Consider the following 18,267-nt stretch of genomic DNA (forward strand, 5'->3'; position numbering starts at 1 on the left):
TAGCCTATGTGAGGATGTATGTGTGAGAGAGAAAGGGAGCTTGTGTGGGTGTGTATGCAAGAGAGAGTGATCTGTATAAGGGGATCTGTGCGTGAGGGAGCCTGTATGATGGTGTGTGTAATATGTGTACTAGAGAGAGGGCGCATGTGTGTGAGAGAGGGAGGGACAGAGGGAGCCAGTGTGAGAGGCAGTACTGAGAATGGGGTTAAACTCTGGGACTGGCGAGAGTGGAAGGGGTTGAGCCTAGAGGTGGAGGGGAGAGATACTGGCAGGTGGAGGAGTTGGAGCCTGAGAAGGGAAAGTGGCCAAGGGAATAGAGAGAGCGAGTGGAAGAGACACTCTTACAATGAATTTCTAGGGAAATTCTGCTCAAAATATTAAAAATTCTGTATCTCTAAGTAATAACTTTTTTCTGTATTAATTTAAATGTAATTTCTTAAAGACTGTCATGTAAATTGTGTTATTTTGACCAATATAAAGTTTTCAGAATTTTGCAGTATTTTAAGTTTTTGTGCGCAGAATTCTAAATTTTTTTGAGCAGAATTTCCCCAGGAGTACCTGGCTCCCCATAGCATCAGCTCTCTTCCCTCAAAACCCCAACGCACCAGTCTATTCTCAACTTTCTTTCCACCTTGTCTCTACTACTCTCATACTCCCCACCCTTGCTTATTCTGTGCTCTTAGCACCAGCTGTAATGCCTGTGATGCTGGCGGGAGGAGGAGGAGGAGAAGAAGAATGGAGGCCCATAGCTACTAAAAACATGTGCCACTGAGGAGTCACCCCAGGGAAATGGCACAAAAACAGTCCAGGATCCAAGGCAAGGTGCGCATATGTTATAAAATCGAGGATCAGCGCGCGCAAGGGGATGCACAATTGTGCAACTTGTGCACGCTGACGCCCGCAGCCTACCCCCATTCCCTCCCAGGTTCTCTCCAATTTCAGAGCAGCCTAGGAGGGAACTTCCCAACCCCCTAACCTAACCTCTCTTCCCCTTCCACCCCCTAGCCCTCACCTAGACCCCCCCCCCCCCCCCCGACGTTTATCATACCTGTTAGGCGCAGGTTGCGCGTGCCGGCAGCCTGCTGGCACATGATCCCCAACCACAGTGGCAAATGGCCACTGTGCCGGGAGCCTCTGACCTCGCCCCCCCTCCCCCAAGACTTCCCCACCCCTTTTTCGAAGCCCCGGGACATAGGGCTTTTAAAATCCGGCCCTAATTGAAAAGTAAAAGTATTCTGCTGTTTGCAGTTTTTTTTCTCACCCTCTGCGAACACATCACTTCATTCTCCTCCTCCACACTCCCCACCCACATCACTTTTCTTTACAACTTTAGTATAGCTGTAATCTATCATATTTTAGTTTCTCCCCATACTTCTCTTTTACTTCTCTTTTCCTCTTATTACCCAGAATATACAGCAGCCTTTCCAAAAGAGCTGGTGTCCTGCAGACTATTCAGCAACCAGTAGAAGCATGCATTCCCCATGGTTTGCTCTGGCGATGAAAGGAAGCCTCCAATTGGAGATGTAGATGTATGCACTACCTTCTTCCCTGCTTTTGTATCTGCTGAATTCTGATTTGTCTGTGAGGCATCCTGAGTGCTTGTCCATTGTTATCCAGAAATGCTCCTGCTCTGCTTCTACGAGCAGAAAGGAGGTCCCCTAGAGGCAGAGGGAAAACCTTCACCCCACACAGAGTCCACAGAAACTCAGCACCCTCAATTCTCAACCATATCCCAAGAAAGTAAGAAAATATAATTAAAGTTTATTTATAATAAATAAATCATTATCTTTTTTGACTGACATTTGGAAGATAATTTTCAAAACCTTTTGAAGGCAATTTTTGAAAGCTATTTTCTCAATTAAAAGGGTTATTTGAACATTACTCCCCTGTATGCATTCTACAACATGCTTCAATTTACCTGCATTTTGTGGATGCATTTTTGGGACATGATGTCCATGATGTCAGGGAAAGGTAGATGTGGTCGAGTGATTGAGACTGGCAGAGGAGGCACTTCAAAAGGCAGTGCCAGTCGCCCATTAAAGTTAAAAAGGGAGCTATTCCAATCTAAAATCTCTGGAGGGGGAGGCAGTTCCATCCGGAAAAAAATGAAATTTAAAGATGATGCACTGCCACCACCTGTTTCTGACCCAGTAGTTTTAGAGGTGAGGGAAGGGGAGGCTGAGTCATGCAAGACAAAAGGGTGAGACCCAAAAGCAGCACACACTGTTTGCTTCTGATTCCCATGACGAATCATCTTGTGTGGGATTCTCATCATCAGAAATGGAAGAAGTAGTAGCTGAAGAAGGTTTAGGAGAATTAGTTAGTTCTGTCTTAACCTCCACTTCAGTGCTGCAGGGGAGAGATGAAACTGATGAGGAGGAGGAGGAAGAGGAAGAGCAGTCAGCACAGGCACAGAGTGTGACTGATGCCCCTGGCATTGCTTCTCAGGGTGCACCCACTACTTCAGCTCCAGTGCCAGCATCCACCCCGAAGACTACAGAGAAGGGATCACGAAAGAAATCTGCAATCTGGAGCCACTTTAAAGTGACGAAGGACCCACATTTTGCTCAGTGTAATTACTGTGCCAGGGCTAATTTAACTAATTTTGGCATGATACATCATATGCAGAACCAACACAAAACAGTTCTGCCATCTGGGGATGGTGGCAATAGCAGTCAGGGGACCCCTTTTTCCAGGCAGCGTAAAGTGGTTGAAAAGGAGAAGAGTCACCCCATACCCTCAGCCCCTTCTAGCAGTCAGGTAGCAGGCCAGCAGCCCCCTGCCATGTGTCAGAAGTGACAACCCACCATGGAGGAAATGGGGTGGTGTTCAGTAATGCTATTCCGGGAAAGGAGGCAGGCAGCCTCAAATGTTGTAACCAGGAGCATCGGGGAAATGATTGCCCTTGATAACCAGCCCTTGTAGGTAGTGGAGAATGTGGGTTTCAAGCATTTGCTGAAGGTCTTAGTTCCAAATTACAAAGTCCCCTACAGAACCACATTTATCAGAAAGGTCATCCCCAGCCTGTACAACCAGTGTCGCAGTCGCATCCAAGTGCTGCTAGCTAAGGCACAGGGGAATATGCATTTCACCTGTGATATCTGGACCGCCATGAATAATGCACACTCTTACCTCTCCCTGACAGCACACTGGTGGGGCCTGGCTGAGGCAGGGGCAGGCAGCAGCACTATTAGTGAACAAGTATCAGGGTAGAAGTGGGCTTTACTACAAACCCACCTGACGGATGAGGCCCATACCTGAGCCAATATTCTAGCATGCATCAGACAGATGCTGGCAGCTACACCAGCGAGACAGGAATCTTCAGGCAGGGTTCTTTGTCACAGACAATGGTGAAAACATGGTAAAGGCAATATGCGACGGGGGCTTTCAGAACATCCGATGTTTGCACACACTCTGCACCTGGAAGTGAAGTCAGCTCTGGGGTTGGAGTCCAATCACCAAGACAATGAATACCTGCATACGTTCATACACAAGTGCAGGAACATAGTAGTGCACATCCACAGAAGTATGAAGGCAGGGCAGGTTCTCCGACAAAAGCAGAATGATTTGGAGATGCCTCACAAGCATCTCATTCAAGTCATTGGCACCCGGTGGAATTCCACCTATATGATGCTGCAGAGGTTTGTGGAGCAGCAGACACCCCTTCAGGAACATTCTTTGGAAATGGAGATAGGTGTGCATAGTCCCCTAGGGCATCATGATTGGTTAGTCATGAGTTAGCTGGTAAAAATCTTGCAGCCCTTCAAGGATGCCAGAGGAGCTGAGTTCCAGAAGTGCCACCTTGGCTGACATCATCCTTATAGTTAATTTTCTGGAGGAAAATTTGGAGGGCTTTAAACAGGAAGAGGGAATGACAGCAGAGGTGCTGCATTGTCTGGACTTTTTGCAGAAGCAGGTGCAAGAGAGATTAAGACCTTTAACAAAAGACCACAGATATATGCTCGCCGTAGTCTGTGATCCCCATGTGAAAGGGAAACTCGCACTACAGTCCGATTGTCTCACATTTGTGAAGGACCTGCTGTTAGTAAAAGTCCATGAACAGGAGCACCATAGGCAGAGACAGATTAGGCATGAAGTAGAGGAGGAAACAGCAGGCACGTCAGAGAGTAGTGGTAGCCCAAGCAGCAGCAGCAGCACTCTGTCAGTGACAGCTAGTACTTCCTGCTCCACTTCAGTACGCCAAAGACATGTTGCCCATAAACAAGCATCTGTTCTGGAATGGGCTAGAGCGAAAACAGCTAGCAAGGACTCTCAGCCCACCCAAGCAAAGGAGACACCAGCACAATTGTCAGTGACACGGTATCTCACAGAGCCCATGGAGGACATGCAGACAGATCCGCTGGCATATTGGGCACACAAGTCCACTGTCTGGCCACACCTAGCCAAAGTTGCTCAACGATATCTGTCATGTCCACCAACCAGTGTGCCGAGTAAACGTGTATTTTCAATGACAGATATCATGAGCCCTCACCGCTCAAGGCTGGCACCAGAGTTGATGGAAATGCTAGTGTTTTTTTAAAATAAACATGCCTTTGCTTGGGTTTCCAAATTTTCCCTGCGAATGGCAAGATGAATAAAAGCAATTTAAAGCCTTGCAGCAGCTCCAACTGCCTCATATGCTTCAGATAATATCAGCACATGCACCTGACCTCAACCGCTGTGCCTGTCTGTCCACTGTCCAGCCCTTATGTCACTACAAGGGCCTGACCTCAAACGCTGTGCCTGCCCGTCCAGCCCTTATGTCACTACAAGGGCCTGACCTCAAACGCTGTGCCTGTTTGCAGTGTCCACTGTCCAGCCCTTACGTCACTACAAGGGCCTGACTTCAAATGCTGTGCCTTGTTGCAGTGTTCACTGTCCAGCCCTTATGACACTACAAGGGCCTGACCTCAAACACTGTGCCTGTCTGTCCTCTGTCCAGCCCTTACGTCATTACAAGGGCCTGACCTCAAACGCTGTGCCTGCCCGTCCAGCCCTTACATCTCTACAAGGGCCTGACCTCAAATGCTGTGCCTGTCTGAGTTTAGTTCTAGTATTTCTAATTTCAGTTTCATGTATTTGTGCATCACTTCTTTCCAGAATATTCTTTTTCCTGTTTTGCAACATTTGGAATGTAAGAACATAAAAAGCTGACTTGAGATGTTTGGGGCTTGCATATTTCATATGCTCAATAGTTTTCATGACCTTCATAATATGGGCCATTGTCCTAAATCTTTCTTAGGTGCCAAAATTAATGTTTCTAGTACTATAGAAAACTGGTGGTAGTTGCACTCTAGTTCATCCTCTGTCATCCCATAGTTTACAGAGGCACTGTATAAGGTACAAAGTCAATATAGGTTGATATTGTAGATTTGGACTTGAGTAGCAGTTTTCTTATTTCTGAGAGCTCTTCAAGTTCCTTTGTCATCAGCTGAAGTGCATAAGCGGTTAATAGCTTCTGGGTATTCATCACTAGTCGCCAACGGAAACACCCCACTCTAGGGGCCAACCCAGTCTAGGGAGCCCTTTCCTGCGCAAAGGAAAGGGAACTCTCCCCGGGTGTAGCCAGCTTTTCTCTTAGTACCCGTTGACCCATGTTGAACCACTGTTCACATGGAAACCTCCTCCACGTCGACTCGCCACGCTTTGAAGGCTCGTGCGCCACTCTAGGGGCCAACCTATTTCAGGGAGCCCTTTCCTGCGCAAAGGAAAGGGAACTCTCCCTGGGGCCAGCTTGTCTTCCACAGAGACCAGACAACCTCCGCTCTGCCAGCCTGTCTTGCCCCTATCAACTTTCTGCCACTCTGCCTTGCTCCCATACACCAGACGACTCACTCTACTCCTTGTGGTGTTCTTGCCACTATCATGGTTCCCCAGTATTTTGGAACTAGTGTTTCTGCTGCTTTGCTCCTTTATCGACACCTTGTGTTTTTTTCTGACACTCTTTCTGCTTGCTATGTTCCCCCTTCATTATGCTGTAGGATGTTGATGCTACTTGTCTTGCCACTTTGCCTGTCGTGCTGCCTTCGAGGGTTCATGCAACTTATCGGTGCTCTCTTTTGAAGCTGTGGTGTGTTTTGGACACTATCGCTGCTGCTTTGCACCTCTGTTAAAGCACTCTTGCCACTCCTGGTACCCCTTTCCCCCTTTACAGTGCTTTAGACTATTCATGCCACTTTGCCACAGTCTTAATACCTTGGAGCTCTTTTCTCATTCTGATGATTGCTCCCTAGAAGTTTCATGAGAATTGATAAGAAAACCCTACTTCTGCAGCCAAAAATACGCTGCAAATACTTCCCCCATTGACTTTAATGGCAAACGGAAAATGAATAAAACTAATCAACGAATTGGTTTTTCCCCCTATGAAATTAATACAACGAATTTGTGTCCCGGCGAAACGAAAAACGAATCAAAACAAATGTTTTCCTTCTGCACATCCCTACTAAATACAGTTTTATACCCTTTATCTATCATGCCTCTATAGCAGCTGGATCACAATTAGACTTATCCTTGATAACATTTTCCAAATGAGATCAGTGAAGGTATATTTATTCTCTTGGAGGGTAATTAGGTATTGACAAGGAAATAAGAAAAATGTACCCCCCAAGGTTTGAACCTTAGCTTTCATGGACAAAAATGCTTTCCTCTGCAGATAAAACAGAGATAATGATGTTAGATCGAAAGTGTATGAACAATGACATCCCCTCCCTATCATTCGACAGCAACACCAAGATAAAACCATCACTGTTTGTAAGGGATTTGGGAGTTACACTAGATACCGAGCTAAGTTTAAAAAAAAAACATCGCCACAAAATTGAAGGACGGTTACTTTAAACTCCTTACACTGAGAAGACTGAAACCTTTACTGGATTCCAAGGACTTTAGGACAGTTCTCCAGGCCCTGATATTTTCAAATATCGACTACAGTAATGCCCTGCTACTTGGTCTGCCACATAGTACAACAAGACCTCTTCAAGTACTACAGAATGCCACAGCAAGGGTCCTGACCAGGGTCAGAAAATGTGATCATATTACCCCTATCTTAGTCTCATTACACTGGCTCCCTATAAACTATCGCATACAATACAAAATTGCCTGCATTCTTCATAATATAATTCACGGAAATAAGACTGAATGGTTCAACGAGGCAATCCGGTTGCATATCCCACAAAAAAATCTCAGGTCTGCCAACAAAGGTCTGCTAACGATTCCCACAATAAAGACAGCAAGGCTTAGTCAAGTACGTGAGAGGGCAATCTCAATTGCAGGTCCAAAGTTTTGGAACACATTGCCCACACAAATTCGGCTGCAAACAAATACAAAGAAATTTAAATCCGACCTCAAACATGGCTATTTACATGCGCTAAATGCAGAGAATGGTCAATAATCAACAGTATGCTTTTATTTGGTTTTGAAAATATATTGTAGTTAGTTTATTTATTGTATTAGTGCATATTTTAGTTGTGCTTCCGTAACTTTTAGTATTATTAACATTTATCTTATCTTATTATTTAGTACTTTTAGTTCAATTTTAACAGCTATTAATAATGTTATATTTTCTTTCTTTGACATTTTAGCTATTACTATTTATTCTATCATTGTATTTCCTCGATTTAATAGGATTGTACACCGTTGTGAAGGTTTTTACTGATGTGATGGTATAAAAAAAACAAATAAACCATAAACCAGTTGTGTCTCCCATGCAACATCTGGAAACATGGAAATATCTGCATAGCTGCTCCACAGAATTTTTCTGTCATATTTAAATTATTGATACAATATCAAATTGCTCTCTACTTCAGCCACAAACAAGATAATTAATGTGGCTCTCATTGATATTGTATCTTGAGAGTTAAATTCACTATCACTGGAGCAGGGATAGGCATGACTGCTGCTAACTCCTCTCTTATAGGTGAAAAGCTATCAAAAATGACACCATTATTAGGAGAGGCTTCCAAATGTACAGGAATTAAGGTGTGGGCTACATGCCTACAGCTCTCCATAGTCACTGGTAGTATTTCAAGAGATGTTTCCAGGGTAGCCTCACTAAATTTTGAACATCCACAGTTCCCAGTTCTGTGAGCCCTTGTCCTGTAGGGGAAGAGACAGGTCGGGGTGGTGGGGAAGAAACTAAAAAGCTCAGAGAGGCCTCACCTGAAGTCTCCAGTGGAGTACTTTCCATCTGTTCCCCAAGTCAGGTCAGATGATTATCCACTGGCCCTCTCATGGAAACACGGACCACTAAAGAATCAAAAGCTTCCCTTTTCTTTTATTTTCTCTATTTTGCCAAAAAAATTGCTCTAAGGGGCGTGTCTGCACTGCAGTGACACACCACAGGGTGTCCACCTAAGAAGCATCAGCAAGGACCCCAGGTGTTAGCTGTCCTCCTCAGGTCGGGTGTAATCGGAGTGGCAGCAAAAGATCAGACAGGCTCACTCTCTTGGCAAAGGCGTCCACCTAAGTAGCATCGGTAAGGACCTCAGGTGATAGCTGTCTTCCTCAGGCTAGGTGTAAATCGCAGGGAGCAGCAATGAAAGATCAGACAGGCTCCTGTAATCTAATTTTCATACAGAAACAAGCTTTGACAATTCAGACTGGTAGGGGAATGTGGGTGCATCTTTTTTTTTTTTATTCCATTCCAGTGCAATCAGATAGAGTAAAACGCAATAATCTGGTACAGCACAGCTTTCATGATCTTCCATGGGAGAACATAAATAAATAAAACTTTATTTTTTTTCTCCTAGAAGAAAAAAAGTGATAGGTAAACAACGAAAAACTAGATTAAATTGCTCCTGCTCAGAGCTGGAGTACATATATCTGAGTACTGGTCTCGGGGAAGCAAATAAAAGTCAGGCATCAAGGTAGATGAATAGCATTTGTGGATGGGATCAAAGGTGGAGCCCAAAAATAGAAATTAGGATCCACCTCCTACATACTACAAATATCTTTTTTGGGCCCTTCCCAATAACTCAGAGATTTTGAAAACACCCCAAGTAGTGACTGAATAGCTCCTTTTATGACAGAAGATATTGAGATAAACCTGATATTCGGCTACTATTTATTTTCCGGAAGCCAAAACCTTTGGGGAAGAATTGACCTCCTTATGTTTTACAGTTTTCTCCACAATTATTTATTTATTTATTTATAGATTTTTCTATACCGGGGTACGTAAGTAACATCACCTCGGTTTACATTCAAACAGTAATTCAGCATTGCGCTTTACAATATAACATAGTAACTGAACAAATACAATACAATCCTAATCTTGTCAATTTTCTGACAATCTTGGTTTAGAAATAGTTGTTTTAAAGGTTGTAATCTTCTGAATATCTTAAACATTTACAATTTTCAATACTAGGGAAAGAAAAGTCAAACCAAGCTACCTTTCTAGAAAAAAATTATTGTAAATCTGCCAGATTTATACTTTTTACCTAAATCTGTACAGTTAGGTCTGAAGCACACTATACTTACTCACTATTATTATTAAAGTGGTCTCTGGTGTATTAATGGGCAGGAGCATATTGTGAAAGACACTTTAGAGTCAGAAGAATTAGTTTTTGAATTGAGCATTAAATGACAAAGTTAAATATAATAAATTTAACTCACAGCTTGAACTCTATAATTCTGATTGCAGCTCAAGCAATTTAAGCACTGTCAAATTAAAGAATATGGTATATATGTTTCATTTTTACAGACCTCTCTCTGTCATTACATGTGTTCCATTAACCTTCTGCGAGATGCATTATGGCAGCTTACCACAAGCAGATATTTTAGTGAACCTCAAAGGTTTAGAAGCTTAGAAGCTGGAGCTAGATCAGTGAACTCCATAGTTTTTCAGCAAGCTACTTCATTTCCCATGTTTTCCATCACCATATGGGATGTTGAGTCATGTTTTGTTGCCTTTGGCAAGAAAAGCTCAACCTGCTGAAAATAGCCATATGTGCTGCCCAACTCAGGTTTAAGCGAGCAAATACAGCTCTAGGTAAAACTTTGAACACATGGAACTCATTGATTCAAGCTCTGCTGCTCTGGGCAGAGATGAATCAAAGCGGATTTCAAGCGGATTTTTTTTCTTGTACTTCTGAGAGAATATAAAATGGATCTTGATCTGAAGGAGTGCCAAATCCAGAACAGAGATGACAACTTTTATATTGAATCTGCACAGAAACTAAAGACTCATTTTTTTTACATTAACTCTTCCTGGACACAGCAAATCTGTATAAATAAAAGATCTACAATAGTTCTGTTTTGATAACTTGCAACAACTTTGGATCTTACATTAATAGGGAACACTGCTATGCTTGAACTATCCATTTTCTTGCAAATGTTACTACAAGATTTGCTATTCCTTGCAAAGTGTTGCTTTTCTTGATTTAATTGTTACACGACAGGTAATGTATGCAATACTCTAATGTTCAATTTAGTTTGTTTTTATCCTACTTTCCAAAGGAAGAAAAGGTGGCTTATGACATTACTATGCCTATGAATGTCCCCCTGCTAATAACTTCTGTTTGATGTCCCTTCCACACCAAATATTCAGGATACAAATGTATATTTATAGAACTAATAGCACCTGCGATAAAAAAAAGGGGTGTGGTTAGGCTGAGGGAGAGAGAGAGAGAGAATCTGCAGAGAACAACATGTAATGTTAATATTTATACCACTGTAAGAGGGGGCCACTTTTAACTTGGTGTGGGCTTTGGGGGGGTGGAGTAGGTTTGGGAGGGCGGTTTTACATATCCAGTAGGAAGTACAAACAGCAAAGTTGAAATTACTGAAGATTTTCCTCTGTGAATCGATGAAAGCTTGTACCTTTCATCGATTCAAAAAGCAGAAAATCTTTAGTGATGTCAACTTTTCTGTTCATACTTCCTACTGTGTATCTAAAACCACCCTCCCAAATCTACCCCACCCCCAAATCGAGTAAATAGTGCCGCCTCTTACAGTGGTATAAATAGCAAAGTTACATATTGGTCTCTACAGAATCTCTTCTCTCTCTCTCTGTCTCTCCATGTGCGATAAAAATCTTTTAGCCGATAACACGCAGCTAACGCAGGCACAACGCACAGAAAAAAAAAGGTGTAGTTATTTCTGGCGTTAAAACCTGTGTTGCTGTGTGCTACTCTTTTGCAGTTGACATTAGAGTCATTAGACGTCATTACCATTAACTCACCAATTAACTCCTCCCACTTGCATAGCAAATGCAGCATTTGCATAATAGCATGTGTTGTGCTATTTCACACAGAATAATAAATGAACCTGTTAGCTGGATAAGTGCTGATATTCCGACTTATCTAGTTAAATGAATCGAATAAGTCTGACCTTCCATAGAGCAGATCTAACTTAGGCCTAGATTCATCATTCCGCTCCGCTATAAATGTAGCACAATGATGAGCCGCTAAGAAAAAAGGGGCAGGGGGGGGACAATAGTGTGCACCTGGCTGCATCATAGTGGTGCATTTTCGCCCACCATGGCTGTGGTGTGGTGTACATTATTGCCCCATAGCTCCACTGTGAAAGGTGGTGTTATTTCTGGCGCTACTACCGCAATTGATGTCTAAAACATCATCGCTCGCAGCGGTACTGGGAAAAAATGTTTCCAAACCCCGCCCTTACCCCTCCCCTTTCCCTCATTTAAATTTTAACATCGCGATGCGGTTGCTATTGCACGCGATAAGGCCACATCACATTTTAAAGAATGACCCCCTTAACCAGATATAACTTATCTGGCTAAATAGCAATTTGTACCAGATATTCAGTACCATAGCCATGCTGCTGAATACCCCATGTACGTTAGCTCAGAAAGTTTTATCCAGATAAATTACATAATTATTTATTTTTTATTATTGATCTCAGAACTTGAATCCTGATGGGTGTACAATTTGCGGAGTCATAATGACAGCTCAATAGTGGCATATGAGGTCAGTGATGCTTTTCAAATGGTACATTCGTAGGATCAATGCCTCTTTACAAGATCACTCTCTAAGAGATCGGCAGCTCAATGGGCCACATTTGCAGACTGCTGCCTGAAAGCAGCATGAGTATCAACCAACAACTAGATCCATACAGGTGAATTTTCAAAATGATTTACATGTGTAAAGGTAACTAGTATCGTAGCAATTTTCAAAAGGCAAATGGATTTACGCAAGCAAATCCTATGGACAATTCTATGGCATATAGAGCAAATGTTGCTTACCTGTAACATGTGTTCTCACAGGACAGCAGGATGTTAGTCCTCACATATGGGTGACATCACAGGATGGAGCCCAATCACGGAACACCTTTGTCAAAGTTTCCAGAACTTTGACTGGCCCCTACTGGGTATGCCAGCATGGCACTAACCCTGCAGCCAGCAGGGGTCCCCCTTCAGTCTTGTTTAAAAGCTACAGGCAGTGCCGAAAAATAAAATAAGAAAACGTTACGAACTCAACACCGCGGGGCAGCGGGCGGGTTTCGTGAGGACTAACATCCTGCTGTTACAGGTAAGCAACATTTGCTTTCTCACAGGACAAGCAGGATGGTAGTCCTCACATATGGGTGAGTACCAAGCTGAGGATGTCCGTGAATGCACCAAATGTACCCAGGTGTGCAAGGCACAAGGACTGGGCTGGAATTTGGCCGAGGGCATCCTGAACCCTAACAGGCAGGTGGAAGGGTGTTGGTACATCACGCTGGAAATAGGTTACGAAGGACAGACTGGCCGAAGATGGAATCTTGTCTTCCGGCCTTGTCCAAGCAATAGTGAGCTGCAAAGGTGTGGAGCGAACTCCAGGTGGCAGCCCTGCAAATGTCAGGAAGCTGCACCGATCATAGGTGTGCTACTGAAGTCGCCATGGCCCTCACAGAGTGTGCTTTAACACGGTCTTGAAATGGAATGCCCGCTTGCTGATAGCAAAAGGATATGCAGTCCGCCAACCAGGAGGAGAGAGTCTGCTTACCCGCAGGCTGCCCTAACTTGTTAGGATGGAAATAGACAAACAATTGAGTGCTTTTCCTGTGGGCAACTGTACGGTCTAGGTAGAATGCTAGAGCACGTTTACCGTCAAGGGTATGCAGAGCCTGTTCTCCTGGACTGGAATGGGGCCAGGGAAAAAAGGTAGGTAGTATAATGGATTGATTGAGATGAAAGTCCGAAACTACCTTAGGCAAGAATTTAGGGTGAGTGCGGAGTACTGCCCAGTCCTGCAGAAGTTTAGTGTAAGGCAGATAGGTAACTAGAGCCTGTAATTCACTAACTCTGCGAGCCGACGTGATTGCCAGAAGGAAAATCACTTTCCATTTGAGATAGCGAAGGTCACAGGATTAAAGAGGCTCGAATGGTGGTTTCATGAGCTGACCAAAAACCAGATTGAGGTCCCAAGAAGGGGCCGGAGGACGCAGTGGAGGCTTGAGGTGAAGCAAGCCCTTCAGAAAATGTGTTACATGGGGTTGTACTGATATGGGAACACCCCCGACACCTTTATGGAAGGTGGCTACCGCACTGACATGCATTCTGATGGAAGAGGTTTTTAGACCCGACTCTGATAAATGCCAGAGATAGTCCAAAAACTGTGTGATTGGCAGGTAAAGGGGTCAAGGGACTGAGAAGAGCACCATGACGTAAACCTGCTCCATTTGTAAGAGTAAGATTTTCTCGTGGAAGGCTTCCCTGAAGCAATCAAGACACGGGAAACTGGTTCAGAAAGGTTAAGTGGCTGAAGGATTAACCTTTCAACATCCATGCCGTCAGGGACAAGGCGTGAAAGTTCAGATGACAGAGGCACCCGTCGTTTTGAGTGATGAGAAGCGGGTCCTTTCCCAAGGGAATGTGCCTGCTAATGGAGAGATCCTGAAGTATTGGAAACCACATTTGGCATGGCCAGTGAGGTGCTATCAGGATAATGGTTCCCTTGTCCTGACGTAACTTCACGAGAGTCTTCGAGAGAAGAGGAAGTGGAGGGAATGCATAGAGTAGACCGGTTGTCCACGAGAGGGAGAGTGCATCTCTGGGCTGAGAGTGTTTGCTGCGAATGAGAGAACAGAAGTTCTCTACTCTGTGGTTTTGAGGAGACGCAAAAAGGTCTATCTGAGGATATCCCCATTGTTGGAAGATGGAGTTCGCTACTGAGGGGTTGAGAGACCACTCCTGCAGTTGAAAGATGTGACTCTGCTTGTCTGCCAACACATTGTCCACTCCCGGTAAGTAGGTGGCCCTGAGGTACATCGAATGGGATAGAGCTTCCGCCCATATCTATGCAGCTTCCTGACACAGAAGGAAGGAGCCCGTGTCTCCCTGTTTGTTGATGTACCACATGGCCACCTGGTTGTCCATCTGGATCAGGATAACTTGGATTTGAGAGGCGATCCTGAAATGCCCTGAGAGCATATCTGATTGCTTGAAGCTCCAGGAAATTTATTTCGTGTTTGGCTTCCTCTGGAGACCAAGATCCTTGTGTCTGCAGATTGGCCACATGAGCTCCCCAGCTGAGGTTGGAAGCATCGGTGGTGAGAGTGAATTGAGGGTCTGGAGCCTGAAAGGGCAAGCCTTGGAGGAGATTGATCTGATTTTTCCACCAGGCAAGATGTCTCCCATATGTGAGGACTACCATCCTGCTTGACCTGTGAGAATATAGCAATTTTCAAAAGCCCATTTACTCGAGTAAACCCGTTTTATGCATGTAAATGCTTTTTAAAATTAGGCCCTTGAGATTTAAAAAAATTATTTGGCTCCATTTTTTTTTTATAATATCTTTATTACTGTGAGCAATGAGACAGTACAGAAGTAGAAACATTGCAAAAAATAAACAGATAACAAAATGTACATATCCAAGATATAAAATCATTAACTTTATAATAAACAAAGACCCACAGTTTTTGTGGTTTATATTCCCCATCACATCCCTCCCCCTTCCATCCAGTCACACCATTCACCCACTGTTACGATCCCGGTCACTAGACTAGTGACCGGGCACTTACCTCGCCCCGTTCCGCCGCGAAACCGCCAGGTTTTGGGCCCTCAGGACCGCATGGCAGCGGCGTCTCCACGAGGGAGACGCCGCCAGGAACTCCTCCCCCCAGCGGGGGAACGCGCGCGCGCGGGGACCAGCCTTTTCTGCTGCCAGCACCCGGATGTGCTGACACGCCCCCCGTGACGTCAGACGCCGACCGGGGGATTTAAACAAGGCACTTTCTTCTCCAAAGTGCCTTGCAACGAGGTTCCTGCTTTGCAGTGCTAGTTGCCGTTGTTCCTGCTGGATCCTGCTTCCGCTGCCAGTTTGCCTGTTTGCCTGTCTCGACTCTTGCCTGGTTCTTCGACTTCTGCTTGTCTTCAGCCTGCCTTGACTCCGGTTTGTGACTCCGACTCCTGCTTGTCTTCAGCTTGCCTTGACTCCGGTTCGTGACTCCGACTCCTGCTTATCTTCAGCCTGCCTTGACTCCGGTTTGTGACTCCGACTCCTGCTTATCTTCAGCCTGCCTTGACTCCGGTTTGTGACTCCGACTTCTGCTTGTCTTCAGCCTGCCTTGACTCCGGTCCGTGTCCCTGTCTTCTGCTTGCCCGCCGCCTGCCAAGACTCCGGTTCGTATTCCACTCCTGGGTTTATTCATCCTCGCCTAAGTCCCAGCGGTCCGGGTTCCTACGGGCTCCTCCTGGGGGGACCTCGGACTTCCAGGGCGAAGACTCCTAAGTCCTAGCGACCCGGACTCCCACAGCTCCTCTGGAGGAGTCCCGGGTTTCCAGGTGAAGCTCCAGTTGCCCAGTGGGAGTTCTGCCTCCCGACTGCTCTCCTAGGGCAGTCGGCCTAAGGGTCCACTTCCGGATTTCGTCCATCATAACACCCACTCACATTCTACCCTATCTGCACTGAATACTATAACACCATATCAATATGACTTCAGATACTACACAGTCTTAAATCTTTTCCAAAGCTTATAATATTCTCTGTGCTTCAATAAAGACTTACAATCTGATAAACCTGCATAAACTCATGGAATTCTTTTTTTAAATCTTATTTCTTTCTTCCCAGGATCCAGAGAGGCAATTGCCCTGCCCCGAGCTTGCTCTGTCCTCCTGGACAGGGCATGATCCCAGAGCACAAGATAGAAAGCACAGACTGTGGATCTAGGAATGTGTAGTCATTTTTAAACAAAGAAATCATAACAAAATGTGTTGTTTCATTTTATTTCCCCATGGGAAAGAACAATGTTTCACCGCTCCATGCATCCCACGTTCCTCTCCCTCCTATCTCCCCAGGTCCATCTCTTTACCCTTTCTCTATCTTCCCAGTCTGTTTCCTAAACCCTCTATTCTTTTCCTCCAAGTTTCTCGCCCTCCTTGCCCCTACGTTTCTCTCCTTCCCCCAGTATGGCCCAATTCCTTCTCCTCTCTCCCTCCAATTCCTCATCCCTCCTTCCTACCCATGTAAGCCTGATTCTATCTCCCTTCATTGCCCTGATGCTATCTATCCTCCTTTATCTATAATGCTTTGATTCTTCAGGTCAGCTGATGAGAGGAGAGCAGTGCTACTTAAACATGCTGTCTCCTCTCTTCCACAAAACTCAGTTTCCTCAATTTAGGAAAACTGCACAGTAGAGAGGAATCAATTTATTTAAGCAGGACTGTTCTCTTCCTGCCAGCTAACCTGATAAACTGGGCTGCATGGCGCAAGGGAAGCAGCATGAGGGTGATTGGGGGTGGTTTACTATCTGTAAGGGCTCCTGGTATTTTTTGAAAATAACTGCAGAAGGTATATTGCTCATGCTACTGGCTGTGTACCCACCACTGTTTTGTCCTTGAGACATCAAAACAGTTGTTTGTTTTCTTTTATAGTGGTTGAGCTACAGCCTATACAGTCCCTCCAGACACAGCCTTTTAGGCGAAATAAGGTGTTTATGTCGGAGGACACTTTGATCTGTGTAACATGAATGTTTGAGATTCAGGAGTTTCTTCATTTATTAAAAATGAGAATTGTATTTGAACTGCAAGTACATTATTGACTTCCTTAAAAGACTACTATATTCACTGCACTTCCTCTTTTCTACTATTGTGATTGGGGGTGGACCAGATCTCAAAGGGGGAAGGGACAAAGAGGAGATCAACCCGCCTGCGTGATACAGCAGATGACTACATAGGGATAGAGGAGAGAAGATTGTGCTATATAAAGTATTTGCACGTAGGTCATAATAACTGGATCCCCTACAGGGTATTTCGTCACAGTTTCTTAGCATTCTGCTTTAAATGTTTTAATTTTATTCTGTGAATCTTTCTAATATTTGTGTACATTGTGTATTTTATATGCTGTTCATATGTGTAATGTTATTGATTAGATTTGTATGAGAAGTCAGGATATGTACTTTATCAATTTTCTATTTTGAGATTTTATTTGGAGTTTATATGTTATTTATGTTTCTTGGATTGGCTTTGTGCTTTATGTTACTTTGGGATTTTATGTTTGTATACCACTATCAGCAGTTCTTCTGGAAAGGAGGTAAAGAAATCAATAACTTTAAATCAAATATGAAGCTATTGAAAATATATGAAAATGTAAGATTGGACTATGAACTAAAAAAAAAATGTTCAAATGAAGCTTAATTCTGTTTAAAGTTACTTGTAATTTATGGAAAATGAATGCTGTGAAAAATCTCCAGAAAAGAGACCATATAAAATCATCAAGGTAAAAATCATTTAGATTTTATAATACTGCTGATCAGATTACTATACACTTTAATGAATGATGGGGTTATATATTTTGTACAACAGGTTATTATCCAAGCATGATTATGGGTGAGTTTTGGGAATTATTGATGCATTTTCAACTGGATTGGGGCTTTTTTTTTTTAAGGGTATACACACCGATAATTTTCATTTGGGGAACAAAAGGTTCTGATTTCTCTTTATTTATACATTTTATTTTTGTTTCATTTGGTGTATTTGAAATGGAAAACAAAACAAAACAAAAATAAAAACCAATTTCATCAGTTATTTTTTTGTTTTGAAATGACATGAAACAACATATTTGTTCTGAATGATGAAAAACAAAACAGGCTGTTTTATATAGATTCAAAACAAATGCTTATCACTAAACTGTACAAACAAGATTTGGAAAATTTGAGACATAACCATCAATGACTATAACTAATAGAAATAAACTGAATAAAGAGATATATTCAGATGTCTTTGTAATGTGGTTAAATTAATTAAATTTACAGTATTGTTTTAGCATTTTTAACCTGCTAATCTGAAAAATATTTGCTTCTAGTGGCTAAGAAACTAAAACAATTGTACAATAT

The 18,267-nt window shown here is 43.5% G+C and overlaps 1 protein-coding gene across 4 annotated transcripts in view; it reads right to left on the reverse strand.

Moving 5' to 3' along the window:
- The window catches only part of LOC115090621 (potassium voltage-gated channel subfamily KQT member 1-like), a 408,883-nt gene that overhangs the window by 181,964 nt on the left and 208,652 nt on the right, over positions 1-18,267 (reverse strand). The gene's annotated exons all lie outside the window — the stretch shown is intronic.

Source organism: Rhinatrema bivittatum, chromosome 4 (assembly GCF_901001135.1).
Source record: "Rhinatrema bivittatum chromosome 4, aRhiBiv1.1, whole genome shotgun sequence".
Classification (NCBI taxonomy): domain Eukaryota; kingdom Metazoa; phylum Chordata; class Amphibia; order Gymnophiona; family Rhinatrematidae; genus Rhinatrema; species Rhinatrema bivittatum.